The sequence below is a fragment of the Protopterus annectens genome, chromosome 2.part0, assembly GCF_019279795.1.
Source record: "Protopterus annectens isolate FY-2018-M chromosome 2.part0, PAN1.0, whole genome shotgun sequence".
Lineage (NCBI taxonomy): Eukaryota > Metazoa > Chordata > Ceratodontiformes > Protopteridae > Protopterus > Protopterus annectens.
This window is the reverse complement of record NC_056728.1, coordinates 419,941,005-419,963,039: the sequence shown is the minus strand read 5'-3', so window position 1 is coordinate 419,963,039 and position 22,035 is coordinate 419,941,005. Positions and strand designations below refer to the sequence as shown.

General features: G+C 47.0%; 1 protein-coding gene across 2 annotated transcripts in view; it reads right to left on the bottom strand.

The window, feature by feature from the left end:
• LOC122793112 (proprotein convertase subtilisin/kexin type 5-like) overlaps positions 1-22,035 on the bottom strand; it is a 3,326,953-nt gene that overhangs the window by 1,009,965 nt on the left and 2,294,953 nt on the right. The gene's annotated exons all lie outside the window — the stretch shown is intronic.

Sequence of the window (22,035 nt, the reverse complement as noted above, 5' to 3'; positions counted from 1 at the left end):
GAGTCCAACATTAATCAATCTTATCAATTTATCGTTTTTTTTCCCCAAATTGTCATAACAAGGGTGAATACAAATTACATTCTTTGGACGTGCACAGACAATTGAGGTTCTACTTACACAGGACTGCTGAAAATAGGAAATCTGAGCAACTCCTGGTATCCTTTGCTAAACCCTTTTTGGGTAAACCTGGGTCAAAAGCTACATTGTCCAGATGGATTTCCCAATGTATACTTCTCGCATATAAGAGTTCTGGCTGACCTGAATCTGTCGGAGTTCACGTCCATTCTACTCGATCGATTTCTACTTCTGCTGCCTTTTGGTCCAGAGTGTCCTTGGATGACATTTGTTCAGCAGCCACTTGGGCTTCATCCCATACCTTTATTACCCATTAGAAGTTGGATATAATTTCCAGAGGGAGGGCGTCCTTTGGCTGTGCAGTGCTCCGGAATATTCTTCCATGACGACCTCCCAAGTTTTCGGTAGCTGGGGACTCTGTCCCACAGGTTGATGAACAAATGAAGTTAACTACTTCAGATAAAGAAGTTATGTACTCACCATAATGTTACATCTGAGTAGGTAACTTCATTTGTCAGCAACCAACACCCCCTCCGTCCCCCTAACCTGTAGTTCGTCTTTTTAGGATCTTTGTGCTTCCTTCCCAGATGACATCAGTTTAGGATGTTTAGCTGATCCTTGGTTTTGTAGTATTCTATGATACTATAGCAAACTCGATCTGAGGACAGAGAGGGATGGCAGGGGGTTATGGGTAAGGGGGAGAAGCTTGGACCTCGGATCTTAGCTGGATAAAGCTGCCAGCTCAGATCCGATTCGGATCCGATATCCACAGGTTGCTGACAAATGAAGTTACCTACTCAGATGGAACGTTATGGTGAGTACATAACTTCTTTTTGTCAGCAACCTGTGGGTATCGGATCCGAGCCGGCAGCTTTCCAAGCTAAAAGATCCGAGCTCTCAGCTCCTCCCCTTTACCCATAATACCCTGTTACCTCCCTCCAGTCCTCAGATAGAGTTTGCCACATATGCACCCAACAAAAAAACAACCATCTAAGACTCTCGACAGAGGAACACTAACCTGATGCATGACAAGGGAAAAACCTTCCGTCATGGATAAACCATGAAACAGGCTAGGGGGGAAGGGGGGGGGTCAGTTGCTGACAAATAAAGTTACCTACTCAGATGGAACATTATGGTGAGTACATAACTTCTTAATCTGAAGTAGTTACCTTCATTTGATCAGCAACCTGTGGGACAGAGTCCCCAGCTACCAAAAAACCTTGGGCGGTCCTCAAGGAAGGATATTCCGGAGAACTGCAAGCCAAATGCTGCCCTACCTCTAGATATCAGATCCAGCTTATAATGAGAAATGAAGGTATGAGAAGAGGACCAAGTAGCCGCTGAGCAGATGTCATCTAGAGGAACTTTTGACCAGAATGCTGCAGAAGTAGCCATAGAACAGGTAGAGTGGGCATGAACCCCTAAGGGTTCAGGTCGACCAGAAGCTAAATAAGCGTGAATGATGCAGTGTGATATCCATCTCGCTAAAATAACTTTCATAATAGGCTTCCTCAAATACGGCATAGCGAAAGACACGAAGAGCTGATCTGATTTCCGAGTAGCCTCTGTCCTGTGCAAGTAAAAACGCAATTGTCTGTGCACATCCAAGTGCAATCTGTATTGCCCTTTGTTCTGAAAGTTGGGGAAGAAAACAGGTAAGTTAATGGTTTGGTTGATATTGGATTCGGAGGCCACCTTAGCCAAGAATGAAGGGTTAGTCCTGAGAGACACTCTGTCCTTATGGAAGACCAGATAGGGGGTTTCATACAAAGGGCTTGAAGTTCAGATACCCTTTTGGCTGACGTAATTGCAATCAGGAAAGCCGTTTTCCAAGATAGAAATTTTAACTCTACCGAAGCTGCAGGTTCAAAGGGTGGGCCCGTCAGTGCCTGAAGAACCAAGGTTAAATCCCACGGGGGAACCGCATTCTTGATCTGAGGTCTCAACAGAAAAGTGCCTTTCAAAAAGGTTTTGCATATCTTAGCGGACGATAAGGGACCCAGGTTATCCCCTATGCGGAAAATGGAAATGGCTGCCATTTGGATTTTGACTGTAGAAGCACCGACTCCTTGGTAGAAAATATGGGACAGGAATTCAAGAACCGTTGGAATGGTAGCAGTAAAGGGGTCTAAATCCCTATGTTTGGCCCAGATGGAAAAATGCTTCCATTTACTTCTGTAGATCTTCCTGGTAGAAGGTTTATGTGCCGCCACCAGGATAGATTTTACGGGAGACGAGATACCGGGAGTCCTAGCTATCAGTGGAACTGGATCAACCAAGCCATGAGCTTGAGGTCGTCCAGGTTCAGGGGTTGTAATCCCACAGGATGAGAGATTAGATACGGAATGGGATCGGAATGGGATCTAAGAGCCAAGGAGGAGCTACGCTGTGAGACCGCAGGTAAGGGAACCAGATCTGGCGAGGCCAGAATGGGGCTATGAGGATTATTTTGCTCCCCAACCGATGAGCTTTCTGCAGAAATTTTGTCATTCGCGGAAGAGGAGGATAAGCATAAAGAAGACCGGGGGGTCAAGCATGAACCAGAGCGTCTCTGGGGCTCTCCCCTGTTGGGGGAATCAGAGCGAAAAACTCACTGCATTTTGCGTTTGAGGGAGAAGCGAAAAGATCGCAGCGAGGTTGACCCCATCTGAGGAAGATCTGATTCGCTACTGATGGGTTTAGAGACTACTCGTAAGGTGTGAGGATCGAGCGACTCAGCTTGTCCGCTAGAATGTTGGACCGACCCAAACTCTCATCGCCTCTCGACAAAGAGGCTAAGATCTGGTTCCTCCCTGTTTGTTGATGTACCAGACTACTGCCATGTTGTCTGTCTGAATTGCAATAGTCCCCAGAGGAAGAAGGTCTTGAAGGGTTTGCAACGCGAGAAGCACCACCCTCATCTCCAGGACATTGATATACAGAATGGTCTCTAATGGGGTCCACGTGCCTTGGATGGTTCTGCCCATGGAATGCCCCCCCCACCTGAGGTGAGAAGCGTCCGTGGTCAGCGTGGCTTGGGGTTGAGGCATCACAAATGGTCTCCCTTCCCGCAGCTGTCGGGAATGGAGCCACCAAAGAAGGGAGTTCCTGCAAACCTTGCTTAGTGGAATCGGATAATCCAATGGGTGAAGGAGGAGAGACCATTGAACCTGAAGAGTCCATTGAAGGACTCTCATGTGTAATCGCGCCACAGGTGAAAGGTTGATGGCTGCCGCCATGGAACCTAGGGCTCTCAGGAGCAATTCTGCAGGCGGGGCTGGGGACTGTAGGAGCGCTATTACATGTAGTGACAAGTTGCGCAACCAGTCCGCTGTCAGAAAGGCTTTGGACTGGAGCGCATCTATTCTGGCCCCTATAAAATCCAGAACTTGCACAGGATGAAGAGACTTCTGAAAATTTATGGTGATGCCGGGCCAAGGATAAGGAATAATCCCTGGCGGAGCAGAGCAGATGCCTGGTGGGGGTGGTGAGGAGCCAGTCATCTAGGTACGGAAAGACGATTCCCTGAAGTCTCAGGTGGGCTGCTACAACTGCCATGACCTTGATGAACACCCTGGGGGCTGTGGTGAGGCCGAACGGGAGAACCCTGAACTGAAAATGACTGGCTCCTAGCCGAAAGCGGAGAAACCTTCTGGAGCGTCTGTCTATGAGAATGTGGTAGTACGCATCCTTGAGATCTATGGAGCACACCCAGTTGTTCTCCTGTAAAAGGGGGAGAATAGCTTGCAGAGTGACCATCCGGAATTCCTCTTTGGCAATGAACAGGTTTAGAGTTGACAGGTCGAGAATTGGCCTTAAGTCCCCCATCTTTTTGGCACCAAAAATAACCTGGAGTAATTGCCTAATCTGGATTGCTCTGGGGGGACGTGGTAGATGGCCCTTTTTTCTAGCAACTTCTTTATTTCTGAAGCCTCAGCCTCCCTCTGATTGGGTGGAACATCGGGAAGGCGCTTTGTTCGTGGGGGAAGATTCAGAAAGGGGATAGTGTAACCTCTGGATACTATTCAGAGCACCCAACAATCTGTCGTAATGGATTCCCATCTTCGTAGGTGCTCCGAAAACCACCCCCCGAATGCCTCCAGAGAGGGACAGCCGGGCAAGCCCTCAGGGCTGCTGCGCGGGTCGGTCCGAGAAGGGTTCTCTGGACCTGAAATTCTTCGCCCCCCCCCTCTGCCTCTGGGCCAGCGTCCACCTTGTCCTCCACTGCCTCTGAAGGACGAAGGGTCTGGAGCGGGACGAGACTGCTGGGACTTCTGGAACCACATCTTCTTTTGTCCTCTCTGGTTCCTTGAGAAGGACCTTTGAGGATTCGAGAAGCGGATCTCGACAGCAGACAGCGTCTTCCCGTCCTTCTCGCTCTGGAGCAGCATGTCACGGACGGTTTTGCCAAATAGCGTAGAACCGTCAAAGGGAGCGTTCGCGAAGGACACCTTGAAGGGTTCTGCAAAGTCGAAGCCAGGCGTAGCACCGCAAGGCGACCCCTGCTCCGCTGGCTCTTGCCGCTCCCTCCGTGGCATGTGAGAGAAGCCGCATGGAAGTGTTAGAAATTGACTTTAGAGTGGCCATGCGAGCCGAGAAAGTACATTTATCCTTGGCCGCCATGGACTCTGGGGGAGCTCCAGCATATTATTTTATCAGTTCCCGCTGGAGTCTAATGACGTGTGCCAGATAATTCAGCGCCCTTATAGAAAAGGTGGCTGAAGCAAACATCCGCTTTCCAATACAGTCCATCCTCCGAGACTCCTTATCAGGAGGATGGACCGAGGAACTTTCTTGCGCTAGTTCCTTCTTAGTGGGAGCTGCCACCACCATGGCATCTACTGGGGACCCTTTATTCCATGCATGTTTCTCGGGGGGAGGACTAAGAATCTTGTCCTGTCTTCTAGGGATTGGCTCCATGATGTCTGGCTCCTTCCAAGACCTTGTAGTAATCAAGTCTTCCAGGGGATCAACCGGGGGGGGGGGGCACCCAAGAGGTAGACGGGCCTGTGTCGAACACCTCCAGAAACACAGACTCATCCGAGGAAGGTTTTTGGGCTGACCACCCCCCTCTAATACACAGCAATTCCATAATGTCCCCAAAGGAGACGTCTTCAGGGGGTGACCTTGGGGAACCTTCCCCTTCCTCTAAGTCCGTGTCCTCCATGAGGGACTCGGGGGAGTCCAAGTGCCTCCTCTTGCACTTACATTTGTGAGGGACCTCCTCGGTGGGACTGTCCAAGGAGGCCTCACCAACGGGGTCCTGTACCCCTACGGGAACCAACTGGAGCATCAGCGCAGGCTGTCCCTGGGGCTGGACGATGGACGACAGGCCCAAATGCAAGGGAGTGAGGGGTGGATCCGCAGCCTGGACCGGGGACCTGGAACTCCTCGACAGCACCCTCTCCACCACATCAAAAGCAGAGGGCGAGCCACTCTCCCCTGGCTCCGAGAGTAGCCCCCTCGGCTCCGACGTATGGACAGGAGCCGGAGCCAAAGCGATCGGATCCAAAAGGGTAGTGTGCTCCGACTGAAACGGAGCCGAAGACACACTGACCCCTGCGGATCCAAAGCTCGGCTCTCGGTCCCAAGAGGTCAGCTTCGACACGCTGGAGGGTACGGTCGGCGAAGTAGCCACAACTATCAGCGCTGACTCCCCATATCCGAGACGACTCGGATCCAAAGACTCCGAAACCCGATAGTGAATTGGAGAAGGAGCAATTGGGGCAAAAAAAGGGGCCGAGCTCCCCCCCGGAGTGGGGGGGGGGCACGAGCACCCCCATCTGCATTTGGGCCTGCAGGAATCAACGCATCATCTGGTCCATATCAGCGTCAGACATGCTTCCAGTCGATCTTGAAGAGGCCAATGAGGCGGGCCGGGAAGGCCGCCTAGATGACCTCAAGAGAGACCGGGACTCCTCCTCCTCCTCCGGCTCCGGATAAAAGCGGGGTGAATGGAGCCGAGAGGGGGAATAACCAGTGACCCACCTGGGAGAGCTAACTAAACTCTGCCCGCCGCTTGTGGCTCTTATGCCGGTCCTTCTCCCTAAGCCTTTTGTCTTTGCTAGAAGAGTCCCCCTCTCCCTGGGACACAGAGGGAGGTTGAGTCCCTGCCAGGGGAGGGGGAACTGAAGGTTGGACAGACGCAGCCACGGCTGGTGCCACTGAGGGAGAGGAGGAAGAAGAATTTGGGGGCAAGAGTCCCACCAGGATTAACTTATTCCTTCTATCCCTCACAGCCCTGGGGTTAAAGGCTGCGCACATTTGGCAGCCCGAAGACAAGTGGGCCAGCCCCAGGCAGAGAACGCACTGAGTGTGGCCATCCGCTGGGGACAGCTTATGACCACACTCAGTGCATTTAGAAAAAATGGCCTTTGGCCCTTCAGCCATCGCACGTTGAAACACGCCCACTCACACAAGAAAGGGGAGGGAAAATCTAAAAACTTTACCACAAAAATTATCCAAAAAATACAGATATAGAACACTAAGGGCCTACTAGACTTACACACACAAAAAAAACTTTAAGAAAAAAAGTTTTAAAATAGTTTTAGATACTTTCACAAACGCCAAGAGCTCATCACTTAAGCTGTCAGAAGCCGCAGCAAACGAGATCTGAGGACTGGAGGGAGGTAGCAAGGTATTATGGGTAAAGGGGGGAAGCTGAGAGCTCGGATCTTTTAGCTTGGAAAGCTGCCGGCTCGGATCCGAGGTCGGATCCGATACCCACAGGCTGCTAATCAAATGAAGTTAACTAATTCAGATCAATAATATCACGGACTGCTGGGGAGATACTGGAAAGTCTGGCTAAGGTTGGAATTGGAGTAACCAAGCTGTGAGCTGGAGAGTTTGAAGGGATTGGTGCAACCCACCTGATTGGTGAATCAGAAGATCTGTAAATGGGTCCAGAATCCAAGGTTGATCCAGAAGATGGAGGTGTAGGAATGGGAACCATATCTGTCGAGGCCATTAAGGGGCAATGAGGATCATTTTACAAACTAACGATTTTGCTTTCTGTACGAGTCTTGGAATTAGGTGAAAAGCGTAAAGGAGTCCCTGAGGCCAATCGTGGACTAGAGCATCTCTGGGTATATGACCTGGAAGAGGAAGTAGGGAGAAGTAGCTTCTGCATTTGTTGTTGAGAGGAGTGGCAAATAGGTCGCAGCAAGGCTGTCCCCATTTGCAGAAGATAAGATCCGCAACTTACTCATTCAGAGACCACTCGTGAGGCAGGAGGATAGCTATGCTGAGCCTGTCCGCTATGACGTTGGCTCTGCTGAGCCTGTCCACTATGACGTTGGATTTCCCAGGTATGTGCGCTGCTATCAGAAAATATTGGGAGGAAATGGCCCATTGCCACAGTCTGAGTGCTTCTGGACACAAGGGGTAAGACCTGGTCCCACTCTGTTTGTTGATGTACCACACCACTGACATGATGTCTGTTTGGACTGCAATGGTCCCGGAAGGAAGAGAGTCTTGAAGGGCTTGCAACGCTAGGAGAACCTCTCTCATTTCTAGGACATTGATATGCAGATGGTATTCTCTAGTTTGCCAAGTGCCTTAGACTGTCCTGCCTAGATAATGCCCCCTCCCCCACCCTATCAGGGAGGCGTCCGTGGTCACTGTGACTATCGGAAGGGGTTGTATGAAAGGTCTGCCCTGAATTACTAGTGAGAAGGCCATCCACCAAGAAAGGTGCCTTTTGCATGTTTCTGTGATCAGGATCATGTGAGACATGGGTAGTTCCTGGAAAGACCACTGCGCGAAAAGAAGCCACTGAAGGATTCTTATGTGAAAACGCGCTAATGGGACAAGAAGAATGGCAGCTGCCATGCAGCCTAAGGCTTGGAGGACATGTCTGACTTGACCCCTTTTACTCTGCATTAGAATTAACACTTGTTGACGAATAGTGGAAACTCTTTCCTGTGGTAATCTTGCAAACATTTTTTTTGTGTTTAATTCTGCTCCTATGTATGTGATAGACTGACAGGGCAACAAGACAGATTTTTCAAAATTTACTGTAATGCCTAGTTGAGTGCATGATGTGATTGTACAATCCCGTGCCTCTAAGAGTTGACGCCTAGTGGTAGCAGTCAGGAGCCAGTCATCTAGATAGGGAAACCCCTGGAATCCTTGATGCCTCAGGTGAGCCGTGACTACTGCCATACACTTGGTGAACACCCTGGGGGCTGCGGTGAGACCAAAGGGCAGAGCTCTGAACTGGTAATGACTGGACCCTACCCGGAAGTGAAGAAATCTCCTGGAGCATCTGTCCATCTTGATATGGTAGTACGCGTCCTGAAGATCCATCGAGCACATCCAATTGTCCTGACCCAGAAAAGGGAAAATGGACTGCAGTGTCACCATCTGGAACTTTTCTTTTTGTAAAAATTTGTTCAATCTGCTGAGATCCAGTATTGGTCTCCAGTTCCCTGTCTTTTTTGGTACTAAAAAGAATCTTGAGTAAGTTCCGGATCCTAGTTGGTCTGCGGGGACTTCTTGAATGGCTCTTTTTTCTAGCAGTCTTGAAACTTCTGTGACTGCTTGATCCCTTAGATTGGGTGGGACATCTGGGATGGGCTTTTTTGATTCTATGGGGGATTGATAGAAGGGAATTTTGTAACCTCCAGATATGATGGATAGTACCCATACGTCTCTTGTTATATTTTGCCAGGCTTTTGGGTACAGCGAAAGTCTTCCCTCGACTGCCTACAGAGGTGAACAGTCGAGCAACCCTTCAGGGATGCTGGAAGAGCTTGGCAGAGAAGGCTTCTCTGTCACCCTGGTTTTGTGGTCCCCCTCTGCCACGAGGGTGGCGTCTGTTATTGTAGTTTCCCCCTCTGCCCCTGGGGGAAAAATCACCACGTGTGTCAGGCAAGGGTCCCTGGGATTTTCGGAACCACCTCTTTCCGCTCTTCTGACCCTTGGGATAAGGTCTGGAAGGAGTGGAAAAATGGACTCACACGGCAGAGAGAGTCTTGCCTTCCTGCTCACACCTGGTCAACATGTCTTTCACCTGAGGCCCAAAGAGAAAGGAGCCATCAAAGGGAGTATTGGTGAAGGACGCTCAAAAGTTTTCCACAAACTGACACAGCCACATCCGAGCATGTCTCCTGAGAGCCACACCTGTCCCTGCGGCTCTGCTCGCTCCATCGGCTGCATAGGAAATCAGCCTCATGGAGGAGTTGACTATGGAATTAAGAGTCACAAGCTGAGAAGCTACTTTGGCTGGTGCTCCCTCAGCTGCAGGATCTTGAAGGGCATCTCCAAGCTCTTTCAGCATATCCCTTTGAAGATGTGTAAAATGGCATAGATAGTTCAGGGACCTCATTGAAAAGGTTGCTGAAGCAAACATTCACTTTCCATATCTGTCCATCATCCGAGACTCTTTGTTCGGAGGATGAACAGATGACGTTTCAGCTAACTCCTTCTTGGTGGCTGCAGCTACCACCATGGTATCAACGGGCACACCTTTGGAGAGGAACTGCTTGTCCTGGGGGGCTGTAATAAATTTGTTTGATCTCCTCGGACTAGGTTCCACAGAATCTGGAGCTGACCAAGCCTTTCGAGCCACTACAGACCTGAGTGGATCGAAAGGAGGAGATACCCAGGAGGTGGAAGGTCAGAAACCAAATGCATCCAGGTATACAGACTCGTCCTCAGTAGGGGCTAGGGAAGTCCAGTCCCTCCTCTGTCTAAGCATTTCAAGGATGTCCGAAAAGGAAACATCTTCAGAGGGGGACCTTGGGGACCCTTCCGATTCATCCATGTCTGTATCTGAAGTGACAGACTCAGAGGAGTCTATGTGCTTCCTCTTGCACTTCTTCTTCCAGGGAGGCTCTTTTGAGTGATCAGGGGAGGCTTTGGACGAACAGCGATCAACCAATGGGGTGTCCTGGGGCATAGGTTCCCTGCGCTTGGGGTCAGGAGGAGTAGAGGTTGGAACAGACACCATGGGGGGAGGAGCCAATGGAGCTGGCAGTAGAGCTGTTTCGGGGGACAGCACACTCTGCATGACATTGAAGGCATCCCGACCTCTAGGCAGAGAAAGCTCCAGCTCTAAAGAAACAGGAGTCTTTCTCCACGTCGAGGGTGATGGCCTCGAGGCCAATGCTGGAGCCGAGCTCACCTGCGCAGAAGCTCCGAGGGGGAGAATGGGGTTGGACAAGGGTCCGATGCCACTCCCCTCCTCGGAGCTGACGAGAGAGCCTAGGCACCCAGATCCCTCGATAAAAGGTATAATCGAGGAAATCGGAGCCAATGTCAGAACCGAAGGAGAGATGATGATCGGCACCAACGGTTCTACTACCTGCGGATCCATGGTCTCCGGCTCTGAGCTAAATGTAGTCGGAGGAGGAACAGAAATAGATGCGGTTGGAGCCGATACCTGTTGAGGTGGGCTGGACAGAATTTTTGCCAGTGCCTGTGACTTAAGCAACCTACTTACTACTCTCTCCACATCATGATCCGATAATCTACAGGATAGAGAGGAGTGGGAAGAATGATGGCTACGTTCACTTTGTAACAAAGGTGACTGAGGTGCCAAGTGGATGGACTCCAAGGACAAAGACCTCAGTCTCTTATGGCTCAGAGATGGCTCCAAAATAGCAGATGGAACCGACGGAGTTGTCTTGTCGGTGCCCTACTTGGTTGGTCCAGTAAAAGAGTCTGCTCCGAAGGTGGAGCTGACGGCTTGACAAGACTTAGGGGATTTCGCTGCCTGAGTACTTTTAGCTGGAGAATCCTGAGGCTTCAATAATCCCCAAAGGATTAATTTGTTTTTGCACTCCTGCAGGACTCTGGACTAAAGGCATGACATACAGAACAGGAGTCCTGCAGGTGAACAGCACCCAAACAATATACACAACTAGTGTGCCCATCTGTCAGAGACATTTTCTGACATCATGTGTCAAACTTTTTGAAGCCAGATACCTTGGTAACTTTAGAAATGATAGTAACAACAACCACAACAATAATAAAAAGCTATACTACAAAAAAACAAGAAATAAATAGACTTTTTTATTTTTTTACAGTTAAGGAACGCCTCTAATTTAAATGGCTATCCTAATTAAGGGGGGGGGCTTTCTAATTTAAATGAGTTCAAGGGAAACAGAAGGCCTGCGAGTTACGGAGCGATGGCCAACAAATACACAAGAAAGCAATAAGGGATAAAGGAATATATCTAGTACAAAAAATTACCAATACTTGACAAAATTTCAAGAATAAACAACAATATATTAATAGACAAAAACTATACTAAGCCTGAGCCAGTAACGAAACAACCTCGTAGCTGAAGCGTCAAATGAGATCTGGGTAGCTGACGCTGGGCATGCTGGGATAAGGGGTAGCCTCGAGCCAGTAAAAATCACTTGAGCTATAGAAGATGGCCAAGTCGGAGCCGATCCTCGGCTCCGAACCCAAACGGCAAGAACAAAGGTGAGATGGACAACTTAACATCTATAGTTTCTTGGGGGAGGGAGTGGAAGGCCATGAAGTATTGACTCTAGAGTGGTTAGTTGTTTCCTAGGGGTATACAGATCCCAAGTAAGTTTAGATGCTTGCGCTGGTTTAAGAAAAGTTAACAATTATAGTTTCAGTGTTTTTGAAGTTAGGGGATTCTTTTTGTAGGAGCTGGAGTTTTAAGTTAGTTTTGTACAGTAGGGCAATACCTCTGCCTCTTTTGTGCAATTTGTCCACCCTTTGAATGTTATATCCAGGTGGGGTTATGCAGTTATCCTTTTGTGCAATTTGTCCACCCTTTGAATGTTATATCCAGGTGGGGTTATGGAGTTATCCTTGATACGGGGCTAAAGCCATGTCTCAGTAATGAGTATTATGTTGGGGTTATATAAAGATAGTGGAATGAAGCTCTTCTATTTGGTTCATGATACTGCAAATGTTCAGGTTGAGTATTAGTAAGTCAGAGGGTTTGTGTTTAAATGAGAGGTGGGAGTTGCATGTGTTATTGGAGGTAGTTGCTGGGCCGGGGTTGGAGTGAATATCACCTCCTAGTAGTAACTGGGCTGCTATGCTGGTAACAGTTTTAAGGTATAACATTATTAGGGAGTGGAATCTGAGGCTTGGTTGTTTTTTGGACTGTGAGATATAACAAATTGCTGAGGTAATTTTAAAGTAGGCTTGGCTATAGATGGCTGAGGATGTGACTATTTGTTTGGAGGGGTAAGTTGTGGCAAGGGGTAGGGTGGAAGAGCTAAAGTAATTTAGGTTGGTGAGTGAATAGTGGTAAGAAGTACTGATGGAGCTAATATAGAGACATATGGAGAAGGAAACCAATAGTAGTGGAGTATTGTTATCAAATGAGGGTGGTATGGGTCATAGTGGTAGTGGTTTTAGATGTAGGAATGAGGGTGTGGGTGGAGCAGAATCTGAGAAGGAGAGAATTAGAGGAGCAGTAGAAGGTGTGTAGGATTTGAGTGGGTGGGGAAGACGGAGATGCTGCCTAGTAATGTAGGGGTGTGGTCTTGGGTTAGTGTTGGGCTGTTGGTGTAATTGACTGGGTGGTGGGTGTGTTAGATGGATCAGGTGATATGTGGCTAGGTCAAATGTAAGGGTAGCAGAGGCAGGTGGGAAATGGGGGAAGGGTAGCAGAGTGAGTCCGAGTGTTAGCGAAGGTGAACCGAGTGGAGCTGCACCAAGCAAAACAGTGCAGGTAAGTGAACACAAAAAAAAAAACAATCTGTGTGTTGGGTGATACACGACGTAGGTAGATAAGAAATAACACTAGAAGTACGTTTAGACCAGTAACAAGTATAAACTGCGTGTAACGTAAGCTTGTGTAAAGAGACAGGATTCTTAGGTAGTTTACAAAGCAATGGTTCAGTGAGAGTCCCTAGTCAAATTATTGGTATAACTAGCAGGGGAATGGGTGGAACTTACAACTAAGAATACACTTTCCCCACTGCCAACCCAGGTAGTGTGCTCACAGGTAATAAGAAGATATTAACCATTTAGTTAAATTTTAACTGTGAGCTTGGATGTTTTCTGGTCCTTTGGTCTTGCCTAGGAGGTTGCATGTTTGCTCAGTTATGTGTGGGGATCACTGGAAAAAGGGACCCAATGTTTTAGGCGCTCTGTGACTGAAAGAAAAAACACAAAGATGGAGGTGTGTAATTCTCAATTAACAAGCACTGCATAGTAAATGCACTAAAACAGTAGACCCCTACAAATTCTAGAAGTCAACAGTAAATCTATCGGACCTGAGGGTAAAACCAAACAAAAATCAGCACTTAAGACTCAGTCCAAGGAATTAAAGGTAGCAACTGTGTTGTACTGGCCACCAGATGGCGTTAAGTCACCATGTTTCATTCAGTTATATCATAGGATCATAGGAAGTTACTAGGCTATTGGCCCTGCGGCCCTTACAAGCATAGCCAATAATTTAGCACAGCCAATAATTTAGCACATGTTCCAACAAGTCAGCACCCTAGGTGGAATCCCAGGGGTGTATTTTCTGTTCCCCATCCAGTTATCCAGGTTGCGCTTAAAAAGGGTTAATGAGGTACTCTGCTTTATGTGGAGAAGGAGTCTATTCCACAAGAGGGAGTCTCTAGGACACAAATCTGTCTCGCCAACAAGTCCTATTGATGGCACAGACCAGGTTGAGGTCGCGCATGCTGGTTACTCGAGTGGAGCTTGACTCACGGATATGTAGCAGACCCATCAGGGCAGTGTCTCAGATTGCTTTGTATCCTCAATAAAAACTACAGTGCACATATGAGTGTGGACTACAATCCAGTACACTACATGCAGTACAAGCGTACTTTCATTACAAAGGCCATTAGACTCAGGCACTGTTCAGTTAATCTAGAGGGACTGGTTGAATATGTCCTCCAGTCAGTGTAATGTGCAAGCCTCCTGACCTAAAAGATATTGACAATGAGCTTGCGAACTACTGATTACACATTTGGAATAAGCCAGTTTCCCTTGTAAGTTCTACTGCTGCCGCTAACACAACAACACCGGCGATCTTACATTTGAAATAACCACCTTCGCAGTTGATAAGCTTATCAGCACATCTGTAAAAATGACGTTCTTACATTTAAAATAACATCTTTACCAAGTGATAAGCACAACAGCACAGTTTGTACAACTCGAGCGCCCTCATTAGTGTCAACAGCAGCTAAATCACAGCAATACAGACTGACAGTATACAATATAGCACATTGTTAAAGTTTCAACTATACAGTTTGGCTAGCAGGTTTAAATGCATAAAGCACACTTACAGGCACAGATGCACATGCAGTGGGTCAGCAGGATGGGGAAAATGTTTCTAAACTGGTGCTCTTTTGTCTGAGGCTTTTAAAACCTTGTACAGGTCACAATGGGTATGGAAGGTTAGCAAAAGCATGCAGGTAGTTGTAATCAGTGACTTACACCAAGCAAAGCAGTGCAGGTAAGTGACCACAAGAAAATTTGTGTGTTGGGTGATATAAGTAGAAAATGAATAACACCAGAAGTATGTTTAGACCAGCAATAAGTACAGACTGCCTGTAACTTAAACTTGTGTAAAGAGGCAGGATTCTTAGCTAGTTTATAACGCAATGAAGTGGGGGGATCAGAGAGAGAACAAACAGCGGGGAATGGTTCAGTGAGAGCCGCTAGTCAAATTATTGATATAACTAGTAGGGGATGGATGGGGCTTACAACTAAGAATGCACTTTCCCCACTGCCAACCCAGGTAGTGTGCTTACAGGTAATAAGAAAATATGGCAGGAAAAAAAACAGCTCAATATTAGAGTTGTTTGGCTTCTGCTACATACCTACAATCAACTGCACTATTAGCTGAGTTAAGTACAAACTTGCAGTGTTAAAGATTGTACTACATTTTATTTTATTTTTCTGTGTATTTGTTTCATTGTTCTGTGTCTATCTCTAGTTATTTTTCTACTTAATTGTTTCACAGAATACTGTGGTCTCTCTCTGTTTCTGCAGTTAGTTTCCTGCCCGCCCTCCCTGTTCTTGTTCTGGTATTAATCTTGGTGGCTTTGGAATTGCCCGCCTCCTGTAAATTTGTGTTTGAACACTCCTCCTGGGTCTATCTCATTTGCTCACTCGAGTACAGTGAGATCATATTTTGTCTTCAGACACTCCTTCCTGTCCCATCTGTTCAGCTCTATCCCAGCTCTATTCCAGTCTATTGTCACTAGCTCATTCTACCTAATACAGAGAGAACATTTGTGAAGGGCAAGCCACTTAAGTCCTTAATTTTGAATTATCTTCTGTTTCTCCTTTCTCCCTTTCCAAAAATAAAATCTAAGCTTATTTCATGCTTTTCCTGTAACTGGTTTAGTCCAGATACAGATTTGCTGTAACCAGGGCAGTTTGTAAGCTTCTGAGCCCCCAAAGCTATTCTGTGTTGGAGGGAAGCCATCTAGCTTATCAGTGGGAATGGTAAGCACTAGGTAGCCATCTACCACAAGAGTGGTTTCTGGCCCAGAAATTGTAGTTTATTAGTCGTTTGGACAGTTTTTCCATCTCTTTCAACCTTCTGGTTTAAAAGCCCACATTTGCGCTTCTTTCCCTCCTTTCCTGTAACTAGTCTAGTCCAGATACAGATTTGCTGTATCCAGGACTGTTTTAAGCTTCTGAGCCCCCAAGCCTTTCTGTGTTGGAGGGAAGCATTCTAGCTTATCAGTGGTAGTGGTAAGCACTAGGTAGCCTATCTACCACAAGATCCAGGTACAGATTCTTAGTTTTAGCACTTGAATTTGCTTATTCATGCTCAGCACTTGTTCAGAACTTGTTGTTAGTACTAAATAATCTACAAATTACTACACCACTCAACCTTCCTCTTTACCTAGAGGAAAACAGTTTTGTACTTGCTTAGAGAAAAACAGCTCTTATACTCACTTTCCTCACTTGTCTAGAGGAAAGTAGTTTTTAATTCAGGCATGTCCAAGGGTCAGCTCCCAGTGTTCTCTGCTGTCTATCTGATGAATCTGGGCATCTTGAGGCAATGTAGCAATTGCCTCATGTACACAGACAACCCTCTCCTGCCATCCAACAAAACAACCTGTAAGAGATGCACTTATCTAGCCAAACTGGAGGGAAAGCTCTCTCCAACCAAGACTGAACTTGACAGTGAAGAGGAGAAGGTAAATACTTGCGTCACACCACACTCATCACATAGTCCCAACTAAACCTACGCCACCAAAATCCGCACAAAAAAACACACAAACATTTGCAGAGGCTCTCAATAATCTGCTCAAGCAACAGAGACCTCCAAAGCAGAAACGCAAGCTATGTCCACCCCCAACAAAATCCAAATGACACATAGCCCACAGACTCAGTGTGCCAATAAACCACAGCCCATAATGCAAACCAACGTACCCAACACACTAGTCAAAGGTGACTCTATAGTCAGGCACACTGATGTCCCACTCACCAGGCTAAACAAGGAAATGGTTACTGTCAGCTGCCTGTCGGGTGCCAGGATCTGCCACATAACCCACACACTCAGGTCACTCCACAAGTACAAATATGACTCTGTCATTGACCATGTTTGTGTGAGCGACCTGAGACTTACCTCCCTGGACTACATGGAAGAGCTCACCGATCTTGTAACCCAGGCAGGTATGACCCTAGCCCTGAGTAGCATCCTGCCATTGCCCAGAATTATACCACAGTACAAAGACAAAATGACTGACTTCAATAATTGGCTAAGCTTCTGGTGTCATTCTAAGGGGATCTAGTGTCTGTCTCTCTGGGACGACATGATCGACAGACCACGATGCTTTGCCAGAGATGGCCTGCATCTGTCGCCGCTGGGATTCTGGATACTGGCTAAGGCTCTTGCTGCCCCTATAGTGCCTTTTTTAGGCAAGGTTCAAATGACAAATTCACCACCATAACAGGAACAGGCAAGCAAAAACTGAGGGTAATGCTACTCAATGCTAGAAGTCTAAATCTCAAAATGCACTCACTCGAGGCACTCCTTAAAATGGAGAACATCAATATCTGTGTAGTGACTGAGACCTGGTTCAAGGCTCTAGAGAGCACCCCTGCATTACCAGGCTATAACTCATACCACACTTTAAGGCCATCTAACCTGGACCAGAACGCCAAAGGCAGAGGTGTGTCCATATTCATTACACACCTCCAGGCTAGTTGCGCAGCATAATGCATCCAAGGTTATCCAAGTGCAACTAACTCTGGGCAAAACTGCAATCCAAATTGTAGCTTGCAACAGATCACCCACCATGCCCCAGGATTCTCACTCCTTTCTTGATATACTGGAAAATATTAGGGTTCAACCAAACACCCTAATAATAGGAGATTTCAGCTACTCCACCATTAACTGGGAAAACTACTCATGTACCAAGTCCTTCGCTCAATGCTTTCCGGAATTCATAAATTCCAATGCCCTGGATCAACATATCCACACCCCCACCAGAGGCAACAATATCCTAGACCTAGTCATTACCAACATGAGTGACTGGTATTCTACAGCTGAAATCAACTCCCCATTGGTCAGATCTGACCATAAGCTAATCACCCTAGATATCCGCATCCTGCCCCTACCCACCATTGAGGAAACTATGGTAAAAAATTTCTCCAAAGCCAACTTCATGCTTCTTAAGACAGAAGCGGTGAACTTCATGACACCCATGCAGATGGACAATACAGTTATGACTGCTGAATCCTACACAAATACACTGTATGAACACTTACACGTGTGCATGGATCGTGCTATCCCAAACAGAACCAAGATGCTACCCTCCAAAAAAGGAAGCCAATCTGGTGGTCCCCTGCCATAAACAAACTCTACAACAGAAGGAAGAAACTGTTGCAAAAGATAGTAAAATCCCATGCGTGGATGAGCTCCCCGGTCAGCCTCAGTAAGAAGCTGAGTTCCCTTATAAGATCCTCCAAAGCTAGCTACGAAAACTAAATCGCCACTGATTCTAAAGGCAACCACAAAGCATTATATAGCTATGTCAAGAATCTCAATGGCAACACCCAGATCTGCTCTGAGTTACAGCACAACGGCACGAAAATTACAGAACCAACTGATATTGCCATCATCCTGGCAGATAGGTTCAGTGCTAACTTTACCCCCTTCTCACCCCCTAAAGGGCCCGTATCTATACAGGAAGAATGCAGAGTCCCTGTCATCACATCTATGCAGGTAAAAGCTGCACTCTCTAAAAGCCAAAAAAAAACCAGCATCCATGGGACCGGACAACATCCCAGGCTGCGTTTTACACGAACTTCAGAATGAACTGGCTCCCCAACTAAGCACCATGTTCAACCATAGTCTCACGTCAGGCTTTGTGCCCATTGAATGGCGCACAGCAACAGTTATCCCACTCGACAAAGGGGGAGCTACCACTGAGCCTGGGAACTATCATCCTATTAGCCTGACGAGCCTGGTCTGCAAGGCCATGGAACGTATCATCATAAACCTCAAACAAAGGCATTGGTAACCTCCAAGCTCTGGATCCCACACAGTTCGGGTGTGTGAAAGGCAGATCATGCCTCCTGAACCTGACTGACTTCTTGGGGCAGTCACCAAAGCCGCAGACAAGGGTAAGGAGGTTCACACATCTTATCTTGATCTCACCAAGACTTTCAACACCATCTCCCATTCTGGAATTATAGCTAAACTCACTAAACTACGTATAAATCCCTATGTCACAAGATGAGTTACCAACTGGCTCACTGACAGAACCCACACTGTAAAAGTTGCAGACTCCAAATCTGACGTCAAACCAGTGACAAGTGGAGTACCACAGGGTTCAGTACTAGGACCTCTCCTGTTTGGTATCTACTTCTCTGAAGTACAGGCTAACAAAGACGGCCTCTGGCTAACGAAGTTCGCAGATGACTGCAAACTAGGAGCCATAGTCGAGTCCCCAAATGATGTGGACATCCTACAGAAGGGACTCACTAAGACAGATGCCTGGTGTCAGAGGCATGTTCTCAAGCTCAATGTCAAAAAGTGCATTGTCATCCCCTTTGGTAAAAACTCTGTACCCATGAACTACCACATAAACGGCAGTCTACTTAACGCCAAATGTGTGATAAGAGACCTTAGGACCCAGGTGGACAGTAGTCTCTCCTTTGATAATCACATCGCCACAGTAGTCAGGAAATCCTTCTATGTGGCACACCTCATCACAAAAGGGTTCTCATCCAGGAAAAAAGAGGTCATTGTTCCCCTCTACTTGGCACTCAGACCCATTATAGAGTACAACGTCCCTTTTGGAATGCACCTCACAAGACATCTGTAGCAGCTGGAAAGGCCATATAAGTACCTCACAAAGAGGATTACTGGCCTCAAACAGATGCCCTACACTGACCTTCTCAAAAAAAACACCAGCTTTACTCTGTAGCATATCACCTACTCCAAGGAGATCTCTGCCTAACATATAAAGCTATGTAAACCCAGATCTGTTGGACATGCTACACCTTAAGAAATCCCAATCCCTCAGAGCTATATGCTCTAGGGACCTAAACCTTGTCACCACAATAAACAGGACATGCTGGAGGGATACATTCCTGTCCCACAGACTTCCTATACTCTGGAACAAGCTACCCACCTATGTCAAGCAAAGTTCCTTATTAGCACTCTTCAACAAAACTCTTGATGAGTGGATGGGAAATAGGAAATACACCCCGGGGATTACTTTTGTGGCTCTGCTCGACAGGGGCACAGGAAATACTGCAGCGGCAAAGCCAGCCCTGGATTTAGAGAAACTTGGCAAATGATCATGCTTGGTGAAAGTATGTACAGAACTCGAGGTAGCAGCTTCTAGGATATCCCTGGTAGGGACGCCTCTGAGAAAGGCTGTACAGGTAGATGCAGCCCTGGTGAGTGAGGTCTGATCCTCTGGGGATAGGTTTTCCATGGTGCTTATAGCAGAAATGAATGCAATGACCTATCCATTTAGAAATGGTTTGCTTTGAAATAGCCTTCCTCTCTGTCCCTGCAGCAAATGCCACCAGCAGTTGTTCAGATTTCCTTTGAGGATTAGTCCTGTCCAAGTAGAATCTAAGTTGTCTGTGCACATCTAAGGAATGCAGTATCCGTTCCCCTTTGTTCTGTGGATTGGGAAAGAAGGTTGGCAAATGAATGGACTGATTAAGAGCCATACTGGATACCACCATGGGCATGAAGGATGGATTGGTTCTGAGGGACACCCTGTCTACATGAAAGATGATGAAAGGCTCCACTGCCATAAGGGCCTGTAATTCAGATACCCTTCTAGCTGAAGTGATTTCTAAAAGAAAAGCTGTTTTGCAAGAAAGAAATTTAAGTCTGCAGTAGCAACTGGCTCAAAAGGAGGTAGCGTGAGTTTCTCCAAAATAAAGTTAAGGTCCCAGGCTGGGGTTGGAGCTCTCCTGGGTGGTCTCAAATTATTTTTGGCCCCCCTGAGGAACTGCTTGAGAAGTGGATGAGAGAAGATGGGAGGTTTTGTGTTATAATGAGCTGAAATGGCTGAGGCGTGGATTTTAATGGAGGAAAAAGACAAGCCCTTGTGAAGCATCACAGTTAAGTATTGTAAAATCTGAGGTAAACTGGGCACTGCAGTGCTGATCCCTTGAAATTGGTACCAGGCACAGAATCTTTTCCATTTTTCAGCATAAGATTTTCTAGTACTAGGGCTCCTTGCTTCTAAAATGAGATCCATCACAGGTTTACTGAGGGATTTTAAAGGAGAGATTATGTAATTAGCCAGGCTGCAAGGTTCAGTGTTAGAAGCTGAGGGTGCAGAATCTGGTTCTCCTGCTGAGACAACAGTAAAGGAGTCTGAGGCAGATGCCATGGGGGTAACCATGACACACTGCGCAGGAGGGGGTACCAGTGTTGGCGTGGCCAGTCTGGAGCAATCAGAATCATCCTTGGTTTGTCCTGTTTGATTTTTAGTAGTACTTTGGAGAGCAGAGGCAGAGGGGGGAAGGCACAGACTGATAGGTTTTTCCAGCTGAAGGACAGAGCATCCACGTTCCAGGCGATTTATGGGGAGTCCTTGTGCAAAAGTTGTCCAATTGGTAGTTCTGAGGAGAGGCAAACAGGTCTATATCTGGGCTCCCCCATTTGTTTGTCAACATGTTGAAAATCCTTGGCTCCAATTTCCACTCGTGTGGGTCCATGAGGTTTCTGATTAGTCCGTCTGCCAGTGTATTTAATTTTCCTGGCAGGAATTGAGCTTGTAGGTGCACTTGGGAGCTCAAGGCTGTGTTCCACAATGCCATGGCGAGTCTGCATAGGGGGCCTATGTACCACATAACAGTAGTATTGCCCGTCTTTACCATTAGTTGTCCTGGAAGAATATGGTCCTTGAAGGCTGTCAGAGCATTCTGTACAGCTAACATTTCTTTTTGATTGATATGCAGATGCAATTGATTTCAGTTTCATTTGCCCTGAATCCACTTCCCTGCCAAGTGAGCCCCCCCATGCATAGTCTGATGCATCTGTTGTTAGGGTTTGGGCGGTAGGGGGTGATGTGAAAGGTAGTCCCTTGTTTTGGTGGCAGGCCTCTGCCCACCAAAGGAACTCTAGGCGTAGGCAAGGTATAATAAGAATCATTGCTTCTAGATCCTGAGAATGTTGACACCATAGGCTTTTTAGATACCACTGTAGTTTCCTCATCTGCAGTCTTGCATATGGAATTAGAAGAATGCAGGAGGCCATGAACCCCAAGGCTTGCAGTATTTGCCTTGAAGATAGCAGGGGTTTTTGTGGCCACTTGTCTAAAGTATGTTGTCAAATGAATTTGTTTCTCTGGCGTGAGATAAGCCATCTGGGAAGTTGTATTCAAGCTTGCTCCCAGGAATATAATTTGTTGACAGGGTACCAGGTGTGATTTTTTTCATTTATGGTGTACCCCAGACAAGTTAGAACCCTTTGTACAAAGGCCAGATGATTCAAAAGTATATCTTGGCTTTCTGCCTGAATTAGACAATCGTCCAGGTATGGGTATATTTGAATATTTCTTTGCCTGCAAAATGCAACAACTG